Source organism: Nomia melanderi, chromosome 13, assembly GCF_051020985.1.
Source record: "Nomia melanderi isolate GNS246 chromosome 13, iyNomMela1, whole genome shotgun sequence".
NCBI lineage: Eukaryota > Metazoa > Arthropoda > Insecta > Hymenoptera > Halictidae > Nomia > Nomia melanderi.
In genome coordinates this window covers 12,638,904-12,662,816 of record NC_135011.1, presented here as the reverse complement: position 1 = coordinate 12,662,816, position 23,913 = coordinate 12,638,904, and the positions used below count along the sequence as shown (strand labels likewise).

The following is a 23,913-nucleotide window of genomic DNA, read 5'->3' as shown; positions in this document are numbered from 1 at the left end:
TCGCTTCGTCCTCGGTACTTCCCCCTTTCATACTTTTATAACCCTTTTCGTAGCCCTTCGTCGATTTGTAGACGTGACCGTATTGAGTAATTCCGAAAATATGTATAACACTAAAATTATCAGACGGGTCCAGGTGACCCAGTCTTGACGTCTTCTTTTTGCAATTATTAAAAAGATAACCGATGTTTCTCCGAGAGGTTATTATAGAAATTGGTTTAGCAGTACGCAAACTGAATTATAAATCAATTAAAATCTCAATAGATGCACTTTTGGAGTTTATATAGAGGAATTTCAAAAAGTAAATTTAATTGCTAGTGGTTATAGTGATAACAGAAGGTGAACTACTAAACTGCAAACAGTGGTAAGACTATGAAATACTAATCAGACCTATTCCTTTGTTTAGCCAACTTGTCATCGACGCAACGTAGAATAGAACCTTGATTACCCGAAAACTTCACAAAAAACGTAGACATAGAATATGCATAAAATTCTGTTCATTTTCTTTTAGATTATTAATTATAAAGAAATTTTCTCAAACACAGTTGTGAAAGAAATCACAAGACACAGAGTTAATTATTCGAACATCGATTATTTTAGTTAGTGTTGCACATAGACATGTTCATTAGACAAAAGTTAGAATATTGTCGATATATTATTACCAACTGATGTTTGGACTTGATCATTTCATATCAATAATAAAGGTAGACCGTATATCTCGTATGTAGCATTGTTTCTCCGACATCGTAGAATAGAGATATCTCGTTAATTGTAGCGAAATTTAATTTTAATGACCATTTTGGTTGGTACAAGCGATCATCTTTTTTCGGAGATCTACCTGGAATAGTTCGGTTGTTTAATCTTCCAGCTTAAGGGTTTTAAGACGGAACAGTATCTTAAAACTTTTGCCAATGGAATCTATTGAGAAATATTCTGGAAGTTGTACCTGAATTATTTATGTTTTGAGTTTCTAACAATGAATAGTGTATGTGCGTAGATGTGCATGCTCAAAAATAAATGTTACTGTTTCCTCGAATATTGAGTCGATCACATCATCAAACAGAATGTATTTCCTAATGCGATCAATGGAGGCCTCTCCATACTTCGTAGATCTGGTCCCAGAATATCCCATACGTGTTTAATGGGATTAAGATCAGAATTCGTGGGTGGGTAAGCGCTTCGATGTTGTGCTCACTGGGGAATTACTAAGTATATTAGACTGAATGAGAACGTGCACTGTCCTGTATGAGGAGGAATATTTCTTTGTTTCTGTCACTTATCGGGAGTGGAATGACGAGGTCTAATGCGGAACAGTTTATTTTAACCCTTAACAGATCAATGCCCCGATATACGACTGACTAGGAAAGTGAAAGAAAACGAATTCAAAAAACTATGAAACATTGTGTGTGAGCAGAGTAAGTCAGGCCTATTAGGTATGTATTACATTGGAACTTTTTTTGTGTCGTATTTCATTTTGAAGGAGTGCAACCACCCCTTGAAAGGATGCAAATTTTTTTTCCTTGTGAAAACTTTAAATCAGAAATGCATTGTTCTTTTAGATCTATAAAATTGTAAAATAAAATTTTTCAAAATATCCTCATCACCAATCCTTAAAATTGATTCTTTTATTTTACAATTTTATAATGTTTAAACCTACTTACGTTATCTCTTGCCGTCTATTTTTTTCCAGGTAATCCACGGGAATAAAAGATTTTGAATTTTTTAAGGGGGTGGTTTCATTCCTCCAAAGTGAAATTCGACACAAAAAAGATTGGAATGTATTAGGCTTGACTTATTCTACTTACACATAAAGTTTCATAGTTTTCTGAATTTCCGAGTTCTTTATTTTAAAGGCTTGCCAAAAATAGTGATGTCTTTTTTAATGAAACTTGCATCAAAATACGTGAAAATTAATAGGTACTCATATGATAATAAATAAGTGCAAAAGGAATAAAAAACAGCGGGTTGAAAAACTGATACCTAATATGAAGCACCTTTAGTTGACATTAACACTAGAACTACCGACTATTCAATACATTTGATACGTAACTGTTATAAAAATTATAATAATAGACTTTTTACATTTCTGCAGAGATTTGTTATAGTATGCAAATGAAACTGCTAACTTATAATTATTGCGTAAACAAAAAACAACATTATATAATATATATATATTATAGATTGCATATTCTATATATATATATATATAGATTGCATATTGGTAGTGTATTACAGAGATAAGTAAAAATGAAAATAAATTTAATTCACATACAGTTTATTATATGCAAAATAAAAACAAAAATTATTTGAAAATTATATGATATAATTTTTATTGTTATTTTATTTCATGAAAACTTCAAGGAATTCAAAGCATTTTCAATTTCAATAATTCCCTAGCTACATCAATGTAAATTAAGAAAAACAGTCTTAGAACCTATTTGCAGATCGATATGAAGACCGAAAAAATAACGTCCTACAATCGATACGAGAACTGATATTTTGTATATAAAATATCGTAACCGAAATCGATATAAACTGAAATATTAGCATTTCATAACAGTTATTAAAAATATTGATCTTTCGTAACTATTTCAAGGACTGAAATCACTAAAATAACTGTTTTCGGATTTGTTGTTTTCAAAAAAAAACTTTTTCAGTGTCCGTAGAGTCGCTTAAATTTGTCCTTAAAAGTTGGTTTAAATTTTGTTAAATAACGAGAAAAACCTCATAGAAAACTGATCTAGATTCTGAGAATAGAGTCTTCATGCTAAATAAGTGTTGATTGAGTGTTGTACGATGTGTCATAATATCACAAGTTGTAATTTACAACACAGTGAACATGGCCAATTTTTTAAAGAAATGTTGTGATTTTTTAATTTTGCACAATATCTTTCTTCCCATCGCCAATAGCAGCTCAGTTATTCAAATAGTGTATTTTTAAGAATGTAACTTCTAACATTTCCAGTAATGAGTAAAAGCAAATCAGGCCAAACTTCACGAAGACCCGGATGAGGTTCTTCAATTTTTTTGCCAAATGAATTATTGGAAAGTTTTTGTAATTACTTGATCAAGTACTATTTTCTTTCCTTGTAATTCCTTTGAGAGGACTCGTGGCCTCTTACTGACACTTGTAACGGATAGTCCGGTTCTTGAAAACGTCGTTCAGAATCAAGTTTCAAGGGTCAAAGAAAATCATAATTCTTACAAGTAATATTACTTGGATATTTAAAGTGTTCTACAATAAATAATACAACTGAAAATAATACGTATTTCCAAATATAGGAACAAATTAAAGTAAATACAAAAGTTACTTGCGTAAAATTTTGTATTTGATGGAGTTTGAAGATTTGAAGACATACATAACATTTACTATTTAAATAATATTTGCTGTAAATATTTGTAATCATATCTTATTACATATTTTCTATTGATCAAATTAATTACTACTGGTAATCATGTACAAGTTATTGTGAAATCAATAGGTTACCATTATTTGTTAGTGTTAATAAAAATAAACTATAGACAGACGTACGAGCTAAGTGATACTCGAGATTTAAAACAATTATATAAATTTAATTTTTTAGTTAAATAAATTTAAACGCTATCTTTTTACATTAGAAAAGTTGTAAATCACAGTGTTGTTATTTTATTTCCATAACAAAATTTTATTGGAAAACGGCATCAAAATATGAAATAGTAGTTATTAAAAGTAAATTAAGAATTCATATTATTAACTTAGAATATCAGTACATGTGACATTACAATAAAATTTTAATTCACTTGTTTTAGTTTCTTTTCGTATAAACACAGTTACCTCCTGAATTGTATTATTAATTATCGGTTACTCTGTATAAATTACAAATGGATATTATTTGTTGAATGAAACACTATTCCACAGAACATACGAAATTATTATACATATATTATTAGTCAATGATTCGTATTGCCTCGAGGAATATGTCCTAAAGCAATTCCTTTATCAGAGATTGTGCACTAAGTACATTATCCTAGTAAGAACATGAATCATTCAGAGGGGTTTTGTCTAACTACAATGTGCGGAATACCAACTACACGCTTATTTTAAAGAAACATCATGCTTATCTTGTAATAATCTCAGGTTTAAACAGATTTATGTGCAGTACACCTAAACCTCTTTTTATGCGATTTTTATTTACTTTTACGCGACCAAGAAAGATGAAGGAAATTTCCACAGTTTGGATAACAAAAGTCCATACAAATAATATTACGTTTGAAATAATTTATAATTATATTTTTTTTAACGTATAACAGTTATGGAAAACCTATTTCCGTTCTGCATGTACTTGTATGAAACGGTATAATTTGCAACAATTTTTAACAGAATTGCACTAGCATTACATACCTGATTCTTTAATGATTGGAAAGATATTTATGATGCTTTGAATGTTTATTAAGAATTAAATATGGTTTTTTCAGTACATCAATTATGAAGTTCGGATCAAGAGAGACATTTAAAATTTGTCTTCAAAATAGGCATCAACAATATATCGCCATGATCTTTTTATATAAGTCTACACGTTATTCTATGATCGAGAGGTATTGAAAATATTAATTACTCTTTACCATCCTTCTCTAAAGAGTAAGTGAACATTTTGTAAGTGAAAACAAAGTAAAAGTCTTGTTGTAAAATTAATAATTTCGCCAAAAAATAATAAATGGTAAGCTATATGTGATTTAAAATTTTCCTTCCAATCTTCACTTTTTTTATGGAATCTGTAGTCTTTTAACGCGAATTTTATTTACGCGTAATTTTTAGGAACGTATCTGTCGCATAAAAAGAGGTTCAAGTGTACTTCTGTGCGATAAAATGGCATATAGTAAGAATATCTCTTCTCCTTCAAATACTTTCCTAAAATAATTTATAAAATTAATTTTATATTTTCACTTTACATATGATTTCATATAACATTAATATTTTAGATTTATTTTTAGTATGTTATACTATTGTTATTAGTCCATCTGTATGTCTTAAAATGATCTATGCTTTGTATAATTTCTGTTCGATGGAAGTTATGAAACCAAAGATAGTTTTAATTTTCGTTAATTTAAGTATGATTTGAACTAGAATTTTATTTTAATTCGCCCAAATTATAAGCCATTCTATCTTCATCTAACTGAAGACATAAAAATCTTTTAATTATTATAGTTTTTATCATAGTCTTAAATATACTTGATATTTTCAAATGGATAAGCTCATCTAGCCAGTAATTCTTAAGGAATAAGTGAAAGAATGATGATTAAAAAAGTGAGTTCCAAGAGAAACGAGTTTAAAGTTTTGCAAACGGTTTTAATACAAGTATTCAGGAATTTATGGCACTTATTCCAATCTGTTATCGTAGCAAACCCACCTCTTCGTAAAAAACATGGAAATTAAGAATGCTAGAACTACGCTCTCCGTTCGTGACTACGTTGGTTGTTTATGAGAATTTCATCACCCTTTATTCTCAGCTTCTTTGCTGACGTGCCACTAAAGCTAGTATCAACTTCCAACGTATATTGATTACCCTATTTACTATCATATTCGCATCTTTTTTGCTTTTGCCAGCATTTCTTCTCTGCTCCCTTCATCTCTTTACCGTTTCACAAAATTTAAAAATATTTGTAAACTTCGATTTATTAAGATTTTAAAACGTAAATTTAATTGACGTTACGTACTGATGTTAATATTGGATTGATGCAAAAAGTTTGACGTTTTTAGTTCTTAGATTCAGTTTAGTAGTTCAACTTTGCTAGCTTAAGCAAAACGAAATAAAACCGAAGAAAGAAGTGTCCTTTATAACGTTATAATAGTTTTAATATTTATTATTACTTGTTTCTTTTGTTAACCACATACAAGAAGCGTCAAAACTTCTACATCAACCCAATACATAACTATCAAGAGGTCTTCTAATTTTGTAAAGAATATTGTTAACCCTTTACACTTGTAAGTTTTTCACTTAAAATATTCAATACTTTCCAGTTAAATATAAACAAGATTCTTTAAAATAAATTTATCAAGAAATTACACATAAATTACGAAACCAAGCTATTTCCTTTCAATATTTCACATATTGATGCAGTATACGAAGGTTAATGGTAAATACCAAAATTTATAATTTTCCTGTATCAAATCATCTGGCGACTAGGAGTCGCCTCTCGAGTGCAAAGGGTTAATAGCATTAATGACACTTCAAATATATTCTACCTAAAAATGACATAATGTTGTAAACTTCTTTATTAACAGTAAAAGAATTGAAAAATTTTACAATAAAACTCAACAATTTTGAATCTTCAAACAAGAAGACCCGTTCAAATGTTAAATAGAAATCTATAACGTAGTTAAAATTCCTTTTTATATATTAATACAACTGCATATGAACACTAGTTAAATGTATTCTGCATACCATTATTTGTAAGGGCTCTATTGGGGATTTGTTCTGTTTTTATTCGTATCCTATTTACGTAACTATTATATCATATTTATGTATGAATATAATTTTCCTTAATTAAATATGATGAATATAGTATAATATATTGTACATTCTACATGATTCCGTGGAAAATGAATTTTCTTTCCACTCTAGCAATGGAAAATACATTACACATTTACAGATTAATGGAAGTACATAAAATCAGTATGTAGCGGAATTTAGATAACAGATTTTTATATCGTGAAAAATCTACTGCATTTCTATCGTAGTTATAAACTTTTACAGCTGCTGTCGATTGAAATCCGTGGTTTAAGAGCACGTATAAATGTTTCGAAGATAGTTTGTAGTAACTTATGCGCATATGCGTAAACTGTCGAATTTGCGTCTATATACCTGTCAGCTGCTGGCTATGCTGCAGTTTATACAACACTATGCAACGAGGACTTAATACCGTATCGATGAATTCTGCGGTTTTACGATGTCGACGGGGAAAAAAATTATTGCCTGAATTGCATGTTCAAGTTTAATAATTTAGGAATTTTTTTAAAATACTCCGTCAAATTATTAAATTGGTGTAATCTTTAAAGAACACTTGTTATTTACTGTAAAACGTGTAGTACGATAAAATATATAGACAGAGAAAAATAAATTAACATTAAAAATATGCTTGAGTTAATATTTTTAAATCTAAAATATAGAGCAGATCGCAATTTCTTAGTGAATTGGAGGCAAATAGTAAAAACGGATATTCATATACTTGGGTTTTCACATACTTTTAAATAAAATATAAAACATTTTAACATTTTACCAACTTTATTTTAATTTTTAATTTCTTTTGTTTTTGTCTAAATTGTAGTGTAAATCTGTGATGCTGCGTAGGCACATTTTAATATATTACCAAGAAAATACAATATTATAATTAGATCAATTCATATTGTCTTATTAATTATAAAAAAAATATAATTAACAGACATTGTTATAATAATATACACAAAATACAGCAACTTTATTAATCATTAATATGTTCCCAGTTATTTTTCATGATTGTATTTGGAAATTATTGGCTACCAATTCCGCTCGATTTTTCAGTTTCTTAAATGTTTTAGACTTTTATAATGTTTTATAAACCAATGTCAACTTTTTCTTCGTTAATGTATAAACAGTTTGTATTATATGCGAAACAAAATTGATCTTTCCAACAAAATTCACCTATACCGAAACAGTAGCGAGTAGTAGTTCTCCCTCAAAACAACAAAACCTCTTTACCTTAATTAAATGGTGTACCCTCTTGAAAACAGCCATTTCCATAATTACCTTAAATACAAACTTGTTTCCCTCGAAAATCAGTACCCTCCTATATTATTCTACGGTTAAGCTAAATAAAATGTGACAAGTTTTTTTTTTAAATGACAAGAGTTATTGGTATTATTTTTTTAATTAAATGAATGAAATAGGGAACTGATCGCTTGATAAATTTTTGGTTCGGCACTAAGGAGACAAAAGAGATCTCTTTCACTTTTTACGTGAAGTATCATATAACTTGATTTGTATACTTATATCTTTTATTTATTCGAATAACACATACTGAAGGCATTTCTTTTATCTTGCATAGTTTAAGAGTTAATATGATTATTAATTAACTTCAATTCTGAAGGTGTTTAGAAATAATAAAGTTTCCCTAGATATTTGCTTAGTAATGGAAAAATGACTTGAAAAATATTCCGCTCGACATAAAAGGGAAAATGTGGTTGTAGCATGATTGTGTCATAGCACACTTTGCTACCGATGCGCATAGGATATTAGGGACAAAATCTAAATATAAATGGGTTGCATCTTAATACTTAGCTTTCTTCTATGCTAGGGAAAATACACACTAGTTGTTCTTCATTCTATGTGAAGCTTCTATAGCGAAGAAAAGTGTGAAAATAATATTATTCACTGCAAGTGTATTAACTTTATTATTCCTGTTATGAAAAATTCTACACAATACGGAGAGATTTAATGATGATGAGGAGATAAATGCACCTTGATGCCCGATGAGGAAATGAATGCACTTCGATGATTTGAAACAAACGAATCATTTGATAAGTGGACAAAATGTATTTAACAAAACCAGATCATACATTATATGGCCGACCATGCGACTACACGACTTCGAGAAGGAACGCGTACATAACAACTGAATAATGAAACAAAGAAATGCGGGAGTGGATGCGTCGAAGACGACGCTCGATGTCCAGCGTGTGCTTATTGCCACGAGTTCTATGAACGGCTCGACAAATGAGCGTTTAACTCTTTGCACCCCGAATTTCTTTTGTATTTTTTCCTCGATAGCTCTGTATTATTACGATATTTTATTGAAAATACATTTAAAAAAATAGATAGTTTGTAGATAGAAGTGTAAACGATTCTTTTTACTAATAATATTAAAAATAACATAATAATATAATCTATTTTAAAAATATCTTGACAAAGTAGGACATCTATGAATATAACTTATGTTGACATATGGGTGTAAAGGGTTAAAAGCATATCATTTCGAATATTTAATGAAATGGATTTTAATCCAGCATATAATTATTATATACATTTTATCGTGAAGTTACCGAAGTGTATTTTAATCAGTTAACTGTGGAATTTAGTTTTAACAAATCTCTCGTGAGATGTGTAATAAGATCAACCACTGACAAGTATACACGTCCAATACATATAATATATATGCAGGATGCGACTGTGTGGGAATCGTAATAAGTCGCGTGTTTACCAAATATAGATAAACAGTTGATTAAAATTAAATGATTAATAATAAAAGAAGATATTTCAATAGATCGCTCGCACTAGACTCTCGCTTATACTCTTTCCTGCCATACTGTCATACTGCCTTGCCGCTCAACTTTCACGCACTTTTAACATTCACCCCCAGTCACTCCTTCTTTCTTCTACATGCATCCCTTCTCACTTGCATCCTATCCCTTGCATCCATAGCTAGCATTCTCGAAGTCACATACACACTTCATTCTCGCGATCTAGTCGCTCCGTTCTAAACATTCCTTCCTTGCACATCTTCATCTACTCAAGATCACCCTGCCTTCAGTCACGCTTACCCCAAACATACCGGCGCCACCCCGTCGCAACGTGACATCAACCACACGTCCAACCATTCGTCCATTCATACCTTAAGGGCTAAACAATAATGTTACGTCTCGTCCGATCGACAGATCCGAATGAATTGCGAGTGTCATTGCCTGTGTCGCAGCGCATTTTCCATTCATATATACTAAATTAATATTTATATATGTTTTAAGGTAATCTTTGTCAAGGGAAAGTCGAACGGTGATTCTACGTTTCATCATCGATGACCTCTTATGGGAAAGTGTCCCCGAGTCTAGGGGCGCAATAACCAGTGTCCTTTTCAGGGCATTCTTTCTGTATCTTAAGTGAGGAACATCAGATTAAAAAAATAATATTCAAACCAAGTTTTTACCATTTCATTATTCAGCCCATTAAATCCTGTCTTACAATATTAATATTAAATTAATATATATTAATTACATTAATGCATTTAATTACGAAAATTAAGAAATTTAAGCAAAGTGAAAAAATTATATGTTTATTTGAAGAAATAAATAATTAATTATTGAAAAAATTAGTATTATTTTGGGCATTCAAGATGATGAATATACTCGTCAAACACAATTAAGTGGTTAAAGCAAGTACTGTCCGTCGTAATTCTTTAGTTCGTTAGTTATTATGATAATTACCGGTGAGCAGCATTATTAAAAATAAAATAGCTTCGAATCGGATGAATGTCATCAATAATAATAATCTTTAAACAATGTAAATTTTGGATAACATATACATTAAAAGGCACGCTACTCAATTAATAATATCCATAGCAATGTTTTACTAAATTAAATAGTATAGTATATTGTAGTGAAACTTTTAAAACAAAAACAAAACATGGGCTTCGTTTTGAACATTTTTACAATTGTATTTTTGCTGACTTGTGTTTTGGACGATAGTTTTAACAATAGAAATGTATTTATTAAAATATGTGGAATAAAGTTTAATGGGGTTACTATGACAATTCGTGAAATGTTTGTTGTGAAATCATTTTATGCTTATAATAATGAAAATTCTATTATGGGCCTCGAAGTAAAATATACAGGATATACAACCTGGAAGTTACAATATCGTGTAATTAACAGGCATATAATGCGAATAAAGTATTTCAAGTAAATGTTATTTAGTTAAAAAATAACTATCCGAATAAATACAACTATTTGTACATTCTATTTAAAAAAAAAATGAGAGATGATTCCTTCATCTTCTTAAATCCTTACTATACAATGCTGACTGAGACTAGTGATGATGATTTCTAGATTCATTTAACAAAAATCAATATTCTTTGCGCATGGTTTAAAATAAAATACTATTTTACTATTACTCATTTATTACCATCCAAGTAAATTTACATTTACAGTGGAATAGAATATTTTTTTGTGTTTCTTCTAAATTGTTGTTAGTAGTAGTAAGTTACATGAGCTTAGGGGTAAAAATAAATAACACAGCAAGAAGTTAACAGCTTCCCCAAAAATGTGCTGCATGCCAAATGAGTTTTTTTGTCTCAGTTCCAAAATAAAGAAACAGATAACTGTAATTCCTTCGATGAAAATATTCTACAACATTTATTTCTTTCACTCTGTGTACCCTAAAAACAATTCTAATTAATTTAAACCAGTTATGAAAGACTGATATTTCTAATAACTGTTATGAAGTGCTGACATGTCGGTTTATATCAGTTTCGATTACGGTCCTTTATATATAGAACATCGGTCCTCAATCGGTCCCAGATTCTTTCATTATTTGTAACAGCTCGTACTTCTAGATTTTTAGAATTCATTTTCGTGTATTCAATCGAGGATATGTTGAAAAATTGTTTTGGTAAGAAGGTACGAAGCTGTTAATTCCTAATATAAATACAATCATTTAGATAAGTTTATATAACACTTTAGATAGCAAATTAAAAAATAATAACATAATTCTCCATAAATATAATTAACACTAGAAGTACCAATCATTTAATTAATATGATTGATATCTAATTCCTATAAAAATTCTAACAGTACATTATTTTCAGTTTCTTCCGATATTTGTCTTAGTATTCAAGTGAAACTACTTATTTCGAAACCATTTTGAATGTTCAATGCTATTCTTGAATTTCGTATTTCTCGCGTATCACGAATCTTTGCACAAAAAAAAGCAACACCCTATAATAAACAATATCCTATATACGCAGTCATCGAGAAAAACAAGCGAAGTCAGTAGAAGTCAACGTAAGACGAACGCTTCTCCTTTTTTCCGCTCTCGTCAGATATAGGTGGGGAATCCGTTAAATTGATAAAGTTTCCGCGGAACTTTCATAATACCCAGCCGTTGAAGAATGTTCAAGTATATATGAGTTTGCAATTTATGTTCTTCTAGACGGGACGGCCACCTTCGAATCCCGATTAGGTGGTGCGCCGTGCCGTAGTTTCGACCATCTCAAGTTCCGCGTCTATGAGGGTAGGTGCGGGCTGTTTATCACACTTTCGAGGAGCATAACTGTCGTAAAATCGTACCGCGATCTACATTACAAAAGATTTGGGGCCGCTGCCAGTTCGGCAGTGTGTGTAACCGAGCCAAGACCCGCATTTCGTTTTCTTCCTTCCTTCCTTCCTTCCTTCCTTCCTTCCTTCTTCCTTCCTTCCTCCTCCCTTCCTGCTTGCTTACTCCGACTACCTGTCCGACTGCTTACCAACTTTGCAATTGTAATCAACGATAACGATCACGGCACCTCGTTTCGTTATTCGCGCGGAATAATTCGCGAAATGCAAAACGGCTATTCGAACGCTCCCATTTAACCGATTACGGTCGAAAGCCCCCGACCGCTCGCTGGCCGGCGTATCGGCAATTTCAAGTATCGCCTTTTCGGGTTTCAACTTTGTGTGTGTAGGCTGTGTTTGCATCGTCACGAACACCGTAACCGCGAATTGATTCCTCCCGTTATTAACGATCAACACGTGTCCCCATCCTCATAATTATGAATTAATTAATTTTCCGACGAGTTGTTGGGATTTTATAAACACCGTTGCCGCCATTATTTTGACTGAAATTGACGAGCCGCTAAGCCGATTACAAGGATCCTCGTCACGGATTACATTTATGATTGTACGTACACGAGAAAACAGTTTCAGATCGCTTGTAAACGCGTGCACGTCGATTTTGGTATGTAAATTAGGCGAGTACTTAATTAAGCTCATTCGTTTATGGTTCCAATTGCGATCCGGACGATCGCGTTTCTGTAAATTAAATATTATAATTTGCGCGAATAATCGTTTACTTTATTGGAATTTCTTAAATCCATATTAAAATGATTAATATCCTAGGTTACATTAAAACTTTGTTGAATACTGAAACCGAAGAGCAACGTAGGATAACGATCACGTCTGGTGAAGCGTCTCTAAGCAAATATTACCGATAGTTTTCTAGTCTCAAATTTATGAAATTTATTAAACTATTAAGTTGGTAAGTAATTAATGTCGGTTTGTGAACTTTACCTTTAAACCCATGTATTTCGAATCAGAATAAGTTTTTTTAATCAAAATAAGATCCATTGCAATTTACACATTTTTGCCAACAGACAATCAGTTTTTTTCATTCCAGTAGCGTAAAATTCTGCTGTTTTAGAATTGATGAATTCTTTGGACGCGTTTTCAGCAGATGCTTGGTTGGTAAACATCTTCCCTTGCAAGTAGTGGTCGAGATGTTTGAAGAAGTGATAATCGTTTGGCGATAGGTTCCAGGAATATGCTGAATGAGGCAGAGTTCCATAACCCAATTCTTTCAACGTTTGCAGCGTTGATTGTGCGATGTGTGTTCAAGTATTGTTGTGTAGAAGAATTGGGTCCTTACGATTGATCAATGTTAGATTTAATCGAAACACTTTTAACCAACGTTGTACTGAACGTTCATTCACGGTATCTTATCCAAATGCATCGTTGATATTACAAGTCACTTCCGCAGCTTTACGATCCAGTTTATACTCATAAAGGAATATTATACAAATTTGCTACCTATCCGTTTTTAAGTTAATAACGTGAAATGAGCACAAATTAACAGTAAAAACAAAAGGATACCGATCAGCATGTAGAGCGACATTTACATTGTAAAATTATATTATAAGATATGAACAAAATGAAGTGAAATGTTATCCCAAAACCAAGTGTCAAAGTTCGAAAACTCGAAAATCGATATTAACTTCTTACCAAGCTAATAATTATTGAAATCCTTACTGGAAAAAATTTTTATGAAAATTTTAGCGAAGTACACTGTGACTTTGTCGATTCATAAAATAGTCAAAATGGATAATAAAACTAATAAATAATATAACAAGGAAAATGTTTCGTTGTTCGTGAATATACTATGATTGCAACAAAACTATAAAAACTTCGATAGAGTCTTACCAAGTGCCCACTATATTCTCCAAATTCAACTAGACTTTCAATGAGTGTGATGGCTCAATTTCATTCTGGTAAAGTTTATGGAGAATGAATTTAACCTTATCTGCAATACGTAACGCGAGGTATGAAACGTTCAGGAATAATCAGTATACACGGTGAATTAAACTTTCGTGAATTTTATAAAGAGCTTACATCTCATAAATTCTGTGAATAATACCTTTGTGAAGTCACACGTAATGAAATGAAATCCTTAAACGTAGTTATGTAGATCTCTTCTCTGAAACGTTCATGTTGTATAAAAAAAAATGGAAAAAAGACATAATATTATAATACAAATCATACGATTAAGAAAGGATTTATGTTAACAATGAAAGCATTGCAAGAAGTCAGAAGAAAAATTGGAACACACTGAAATGTAATTGTAGAGAACGTTTAATTTAACTAATTTAGTTTAACCAACAACTGTAATTGTAGAGAACGTTTAGAAACGTTTTGAACTTCGGCAGTCCGATAACTCCAAGGCTACAAAGATTTTTCAAAGAAAAGTAAGGAGACATTTCATGATTTATTATGAAGAGAAAGATACTTTTTATGACCCTAGGTTCGCAGATTAGTTCCAGCTCCAGAAATATTCGAATATTTGTTTTATAATCATTTAAAAAGTTTTTTCCTAAAATAAGTGTTTCACCTTTTCTACATGCATTTTTTAGAAACTATATGCTTGATGGAGTTTCTTTAACCCTTTATTACATGAATTTTTATGAGTTAACACGTTCACTGACATAAAAAACAATAGCGTTTTATGTATCACTTATTTTTTTTATATATTTATTCGGCATCAGTTATTTTATAAGTTAGAATTACTGTCTTGTAATTTTAAAGTTCCAGTCATCGGTGATCGCCAAGGCAGTTGACGTGTTAAACAAAAAATATCTGGCTTTTATTCTATTTAAATGTTGATGTGGTAATGGAATAAATAAGAAAATATTAACAAATAATGTTATTTATTGCACTTTACGACTGTTCCCATATGAAAACTTCATACATGTACAAGTACAAAATAAAAAACTATAGAACATTTGAACTGAAGTTCCCGATCGGAAACGGAACGCAATACAGGATTAAATATACCTTCTATGTCTCTGTTACTATGTTTGAAACTAAGATTATCTGAATGTGATAAAATATTTTACATTTGCCAAAAAGTTTTTTAACTAACAAGAGTGTGACAGAATATGGACAATTCTTTAAAAAGTTCTTAACGACGAAGAATTTGGTAACAGCTACAGTGGATAACGGCAATAATTTAACATAAAATATACATTAAAATTATATATATGTATATACATATATATATATATATATATATATTTCTTTCTATTTCTTTCTAAAGTTTAAGCAGGTTTAACCCTTTCATCGAATAGCACACATAGGTATCGCGAACATTTATTGCTTGAAAAAAGAATACAATATGCAAGATGACTGCTGTCGACTAAAAATATTTAATAACATATATAAGTTAACAATAGTATAATGTAAGAATTTTTATGCACAGATAATTAAGAATTGTTCCTACTTTCCTTTGGTATGAAGGGACAAAGCATGTATTGTTAGGGTGTGGTCGAGCCCTGATTATTTGCACTAGGTGCCGTTTATGATGCTGTTGCGAAGGACCACCCAAAGATTGTAAACGGCTTTGGGACCGTGATGATTGCAAGACACGTGACGTGGAGTAACACTATTTATTGATTAAGTTGTGATTGCACAGAATTTGTGTGAGCTTGTGTACGCGCGCGTGTGTCTGTGTGCTTATGTAAGGAAAAAACTAAACTCAGTTATGTTTTGCTAGTGTCGAACTCTATTCTTTTTCTACTGAGCAAAATTGTCTATGTTCTCTCTATGCTGTCTGTTTCTATTTCTCTCCTAACTGTGTTCTCTCTGTGATATCTGTTTCTAAACTCTCCTAATTGTGTTCTCTGTTTGATGTCTGTTTCTAAACTCTGACGTTTTTTTGTTTGTCGCCAAAAAGCTGGACCCAGAAATCCCCTCCATTTCCTCTTTTCCTCCGTTCCATTGCGCCCTTGGCGTGTTGCTTTTCTGGCAGGGAAACAGGATTTTCCGAGAGAAAGTGAAGGAAATGTGGGTGACTCATGGGCCAACAAGTTTGGAAAAAACCCAAACTTGTTGACGTTAATTTTTTCTAAATCATCCTTTGGGTCCTCGGCGTTTATGACATGGTCTGCACTACCGGATCCTAAATCGTTTTGGACGAGCGTACTATAATTGAAGATCAAGAAAAGGAAAAAACTAAGTTTGTCACGTACCATCTACTGCTGGTGCACAGATGGCACGGGCATTCAAATGAAGGTTCAAAGGTAGCTGCCTGCCTGCTCCATGTTGTAAACCTCGTCAAGCTAACTCTAACATGTATAAAACGTTCAAGATTCTCGTGGCACTTAACGTGTTAAATTGTCGAAAAGCTAGAAAATGTGTTAAATATAAAGGAAAATTACACTATACGGGGATCTTTTCTTATGGCTGACAGTTTAAGTGATAATAATAATAATAATAATAATAATATTATTATTATTAGTGTTTATCTTATTTCTTTCACTGAAAAGCTCCTATTTTACTTGAAAGCGGTTACTCTTGGTCCTGTATTTGATTTAGTGGAAAAATACATATTTAAAGACGAAAGGGTTTTCAGGTTGTTATCAAAATAGTAGAATTATAGTAACTCATGGCATTGAACATGTTAATATAGCACACTATGTCCCTCATTAGCAGTGACGACTGTAAAAGGCATAGTCAAGTATCTCACCCGCGAACACCACCAAGATACAACACAGAATAAAGATCGCGGAAATCAGAGTTGTCGAAAGAGTGTGCTGAAAATTTCTAGAAGTTTCGTTCCACGGATCCCCAAATATTAGAATGCGGCGACGAAGATACACGCGGACATGCATAAAGGTGTATCGATTTCACCGGGTACGCCGGAAATATTGCATCTGAACTTCGGCAAAGTTTGGAAGTGAAATACGCCAGGTTACATTAAAACGTAACCGCGGATATGGACGCAAGTTTCGGGCGTTTGACACAGCCAAACACATATCGGCAGTGGCGAGGGGGTGCACGAGTTCTTTACACCCCATACACGCACGCGGATCGATAAGCACGTGTGTATCGGGTCCCGGTACCCAACGCAGGCCATCTCGTTGTTTTCGAAACTCTTGGGACACTTCTCGCTCGCAGAGGTTCGTAAATCCGTCAGGCTGCTACGACAGAGTTTTCGAAAACCGTCAGGAAAAATATGTCGGCCCGGTCACCCTCTTTCCTCTTCGCGCTGTTGCTATTGATGGTATCTAACTCGTCCGACCGAATTCGAAAAGTTCCGCATCGATTTCGGTTGGCGACGGTCGCCGGCGTCGTTGCCGTCATCGTCGTCGTGTTCGAGGCTCCCAGTCCCTGCTCAGGATTCAACGGGTGTGAACCAGCATACCGACGACTTTCCCAACCCCCCGAAAATGAGTCATTCCTGCCCCGACGCGGAGACGTCCGCGTCGACAGGAATGCGGAATATATCGCCGATCAGATAGCTGGTGGAATAGAGTTTCATGTTGACGAGAACGCAAGAACACGCCGCGATTTCTACGACTCTAACCGGACCAGTTACACCCCGTGATTTGCCTTCGGGAAACGTTCTCGGAAACACGCTTGCTAACCCCGGGCCACGCGATGTTTTTAGATCTTTGGATTTCGGTTCGGGTCGAATAGTAATGAATGCCTTATCATTTATGGTGATGCCAGTAAAAATTTTGGAGGAGATGGTAATACGCCTTCAACGCGTCGTGAACTCGTAAAACGCATTCATCCGTGGAATGGAAATTTTGGCTTGCGCGATATTCGAATCATATTATTTTGACACTCGCGGAGCTTAAGCGACTGAGGAATTCTTAAGATTGACGGGAACCGATTGTGGGAACTGAGGAGCGAACGATAGGGGATCTTAAAATGAATTTATTTTTTTGCTTTCATTCGACGTATCGATGAGTCGTTATTATCGAATTAATTGTGAATTAATCGGAGTAAAACTTTGAAATCATATGAATTATTGTCTCTTTTTTAAATAAAGATAATATTGAAATATAATTGATGGTAACATTGTAATCTGCTATTCACAGCAGTGCATGACATATGTATACAAACTTTTCAATATATTTTTTATTGTTAAACAAGTGCGTTCTACGTCTATAAATAATAACATTTTAATAAAAATCTGTAACATAAAAGTAAAATTTGAAAGACACGGTAGTTTTTTTGTCTTTGGATCAAGACAATAATGTGTAGGCACACTCTAAATGAATTAATTGAGTAAATCATCATTGCGATTGATGTAACTGTAGGAAATCTAGGTGTAACATTAATGATACACTATAATAATTCTAATAAGTACCTACAATTGTAATAAAGCATTTGTAGATTGTTGGTATATGACAAGTTTAATGTTTCGAAGAAATTTATTTTCCTATATGACGAGGACGCTTTAAAACTCAAAAATCCAAAATATTCATTTTTAGCAATTATAACGTGCCGAAGTTAAAATACTGAGATTGAAAGTGAAACTAATGCTTCCAAGTAGATAATATGGGTCATCAAATAACAAGTGTCGAAAACATTTGCATGCAACTAAAACGGTATAGATTAAGCTCTAGGTTTAATCATTATTTATTTCGATCCTAGTACCTTATTTTATGTGACCTGTAAGAATTTTTCTTTCTTAGGAGGCTCAGAAAGTGGCCATTCTCTACCGTTCTAGATTATTAGAAAAACACCGGTGTCTTGACGGTCCACGAATTGTAAACTAGATCACAGCGGAAGTCGATATACAGTACAGAGCCCCTAACGAGACTCCCGAGTGCAAGTTCTGAAAAATGGATAAAAGTACAAGAGTCGGCTTATTTTTCCTTAGACAGTCTCGGCTGATCCTGGAGGAATTACTTGCTTCTAGCAGATTTGGTGCTCGAAAAAAGTCTGGTTTAGTTTTTTTACTGAAATGTCTCAAGGAACTTATGAGTAAATGTGGTTAGTTCCTTTTTACATTAATTATAATTGTAATTCTATTAAAATATAATTTGAAATATTGACAAAAAAATTAGGACCACCATAGTTTTTACGCCACATTGTTCGCGGTAATCATAGTAGTCCAAAAGGTAGTTTAATAATAATTTCTATGTCATAGCGTTAATTCTTTGAGCTCTAGAAGTGTTTCACCGGAAATACTCTATTTTGTTTACTGGAAATACTATTTTCTAATGAAATACAGATGACATTTTCTGAAAATAAAGAGAAATTACATATAAGTTGAGGAACGAAACTATTTAATAAATGAATAAGTAACACATTTCATAAACTTTCAAAGAAGCTGTTAAAATGTGTTACCTACAGTGGTCGGTGAAATTATTGTTTAGTATAAAATTGGTAATTAGACATTTAACCCTTCGCCGACGAAAATTTTTTGAAATGTACAAAACCTTCAACAGATGACGCTAAATTATATATAAATTGCTTAAATAATAGCAAAAACAGAAACTACATGCTAATATCCTGCTGTCCGAGTAATTAAATCATTTGTTTGCGACTTTGTCTTCCAAATATGAACGTTTCATCTCGCCGAAACGTCGACGTGAATTACGAAAAAGAAGAATGTATTATGTATTTAAAAACGGTTCACTCCCGTCTAAGCGGGCGAAGCGTGTATGCATTATATACATAATTCATTCTATGATGTTTCATTAAATATATTGTGTTATTTTATTCTGTGTTCTGTACTTATGTACAAGATTCCGGACAAATCTGACAGGGGCGAATACGTGAAAATGTCGAAGAAGGACTGATATAAACGTATTTTTTCCTAAAATTTTAAACAACATTTTGCGTGACACCCTGTATATACTTTTCGTATTTAGTATTTGACATGTAGACATAAATTCAACTCAATTAATTTTGTTCTTTAGTATTATGACCCTTAAATGTTATCATAACCACATAATTTAAAACAAAATTCATTGTTGTATAGTATAAATCCTCCTTAGATACTATTTTTAAACGAATTCTGTAACTATTGATTCATAAATATTAACCTTTTCAAAAAATACTATACACAAAATATAATTAATAAAATCCATTGGATCTTATTAACAATCCCTTTAAAGTAAATTATCCTCTTCTTAAATTACCTTAATTAAATACCGTCTCTATACATTTAAATTGAATCCCCTCAAATCCAGTTTACTTTTAAATCAATTAAAATAATAGGAAATTCAACTCAATTAATAAATTTGTTGTTTAGTGGTAATACTATTTACCCCCCCCCCCTAAATATAATCATAACCGCATCATTTAAAAGTTATTTTACAATCTGTACTTAAAAATGTAAACGACTAAATTTAACATTCCGAGTACCGTCGGCTGAGCAGGTTAACCCCTTGCTCTACGATTTAGTTACTCGACTATGATCGATACAACTACTTCTGCCATTAATAATTCATTGAAAACAGAGAAAAATTCTGGGCATATTGTATGCCTATGTTTGCTCTGAAGTATAATTTAAATTTTAAAAAAGTCGAGTAATGTTTGTATTTGCAAAATTTTGTTTAATATCCTCAACACCAGTCTAACGCGTTGTCATAAGGCAAGGGGTTAATAGATCACAATTGATTTATATGCAGTCTCGTTTTATTATTTTATTATTTATATGATTTTTTGCTAATTGGTAGTTTTCACACTGAAACTTTATTTCAAAAGAAAGTAGGCGAAAAACAGATATGAACAGATTGAATAAAAATAGATTTATTCTATGCATACACAATATTCTAATGTTCAATTTAGATGCATATGTTTATTCTCATCGATACACATAAAGCATCTTTTATTTGTACATATAAAGAATTTTTTATTTCCCGTGGAAAGTGGAACAGTTATCTCCTTCTTCGTTTTTCTCCCTGCTTCCTCTATTGCAGATATGACTTCTTTGTGTGAACACATAGTTTTCTCGTTTCCTGTTGCACGGGTTTGCCTTTCAGCATTGTGCGATACTAACTGCTTTCCTAAATCCTTAAGAAACATTTTTCATCTGCTATGTATACTACGTAGAATGATTTATGTATGGAAGATTTCTCGTTTCCCACAACATAATTGTGTTACTCGCATTCATGTCAAGAAAACTCATAAATTGTCATAAATGTCAACGTTTGGTAGATGAATGGATAGAATATTTTTTAACTATTTCATCTAAAATATTTGTTTCACTTTCCTTGTCTTTGTAGTACATAACAATATCTGGTTTAAATTTGTTTCTAGAATTTGCAATGTTGCGCTCTTTATGATGAGGGGATCACAGAATTATTTCAACGAGATAAATGGTTTTCAAAATAGATTAACTTTAGGTTAATGTGATATGAGGGAAAAGTTTATTTATTGTAGTAACATCTTTTTGCGACTTTGACCAATAACTAAGTATTTATTTTATAATGCATTTATTTTGGTACTTTTCTTTAGCATTTTCTATATTTCTTAGATATGTATGTGGTACATAATATTGAAACTGCAACAGTGAAACAAAATTGTTTCAACAAACAAATTTATATAAATTACTACTATCTGGCCAATATCAGAAGTGATAAACAAATGGAAACACTTTTCTCTTCATTGAATATTTTCGGATCTTTTATTTAATTAGGTATTTCTGAAATACAATATTTTTTTATTTTACGTCGTTTCTTCAGAAACGATTTCTTGTTTGTTACTAATTTCACTTTCGTCAGATTCATCTACTGAAAATTTATATCCCTTAGAATTCTCTGAAAGGAACACAATGAAGTCGAATACACAAACGAACATATAAACTTGCATGAAGTTTTGTCACTGCAACTGTCTTCATTTCGTATGAAACAGAAGTTACGAACAATTAAGATATTGGTTTCTTTCTTTCTCGTTCTTCAGAACCGATATTATATCAATTCTATAACTGTTATTTTTCGATTCTGAATAAAACCTAGAATCAAAATATAGAATTCAAAAATAACAGTTCTAAAGCCGATATACAACCGATATAATTTCAGTTCTTCGAACCGAAACCGATAAAGTTCAAAATTAGTACACCTAATAACGGCTATGACTCTATTTCGGTTCTCCATAACTGTTTTAGTCGGAACCGATATATGACAGTTATCTCAGTATTTCAAAACTACGTGTAGACTGCTGTGCAAGACTATAAAGGAATGAAAACAGATAAAGATTAAAAATAGTAATACAGAAAGAAGTGTTACTGGAATCAAACAAATAAATGCGACAGTTAAAGTTTATTCTTCACGTGGACCAGTTTATTTTTTGTTCGTTCATTGGTTAGTATATTTGGGTAGAAACTTAACAGTCTGTAAAATAAACCAACACCTATGCAGTTTTCAACGGTTTTTGAAATATTACGCGTAATAAAATTTTCCGAGAAAACAAAAGAAACGACCATCAGTAGGAAATATTTAGCATCCGCACTGGTAAAAAGGAAATGGCCATGTTTATTATTTAAAACTATTACTCTGAAACTCTAACATTCTGTCTTCGCATCTGTTTCAAATGGCAAAGTTTATATGTGATAATTTGAGGCCAATTTAGGTCATTATAGATACATCCTATTTACGCAAGTTTAATTATTATATAATTATTATCATTTCCAAAATAATAATTATTACTATATAATTAATGTCGTTTGCAAAATAATAATTATTACTATATAATTAATATCATTTCATAAATAATAATAATTATCATATAATTATTACTATTTTCAAAATAATAATAATTATTATACAATTGTTATCATTTCCAAAAGACGGCCTGTTAAAAAAATGTTTAAGCAAGTTAATCAGTTTTCAATGAACTATAACTTACGATAAAAAAATTTCCGAGAAAAGATTATTATTAACAAACCAAAGTGTCATTTGTGTATTAAATTAGGGATTACAGTAAGCATTGTAAAATTTTTTCACATACTTGAAGAACTCGCAACAATAATTTTTTATCAAGCCTCGTCAGAAAAGATCCATATTGCCGGCTACGTTGGTGAAATATGATATTGCTAGTGGATAATTAAAAAAGGAAACCTTACCGTCGCATCGTTTAAATTAATGAAATAAAAAACGTCACCTGCGCTATAAAAGTTGGCTCTTTACATCGTGTAACTTGAATGAAACATTTCTTCTGTACTAGTAATACTTTTCAAATGATTCGTTTGTTACCTTTAATTATTGACGCAGCGTACATGCGCCATTTGCTGCCAGAGGATTACGGCTCTGTTTTTATGAAAAGGCAGTTCATCCAGATACCCCTTTTATTTTTTGAAATTGCATGCCTAATGGTATTGCATTATATACGTGCTCTGTAACTCAAATAATGGATTCTACCTAGTATCTTCTGTAGAATAAAATATTAATTTACGTCGTGATTTCCTAACTTTATTAGTTTGTATTTTACGATTCGAAAGATCTCTGATTGTAGAGGCATTCTAAGTGAAACAACGGAAAATGAAATAAATTTAAACGGAGACATGTACGTTTTGAAAACATTGACGGCCATCCATTTTGGAAGTATCGATAACCATAAATCAACTATACGGTATTCAGCTGCAAGATATATACATAGAATAGTACCTTCAACTCATCGGTAAATGGCTAGGCTTTTACGACTTTGTGATAGTCTTCTGTAACAGTAAGTGACGGAGGAATTTAAAATGTTTTAGCAGATTAAAAGTAATTATAAAAAAGTACAGTGAAGATACGTTTCGTTTCTTCACCCTTATGCGCACAACGACGCATAATAACCAGGTTGTTTGACAACCGGGTCTCCGGGTACCTCAAGCGGCGCAAGCAAGTTTGATATAAAATGATAATATTATAATGAACTTGTTGCTT

The 23,913-nt window shown here is 32.0% G+C and overlaps 1 protein-coding gene across 4 annotated transcripts in view; it reads right to left on the bottom strand.

Annotated features, from left to right (window-relative positions):
- Sol1 overlaps positions 1-23,913 on the bottom strand; it is a 1,346,934-nt gene that overhangs the window by 99,621 nt on the left and 1,223,400 nt on the right. The window lies entirely within an intron of this gene.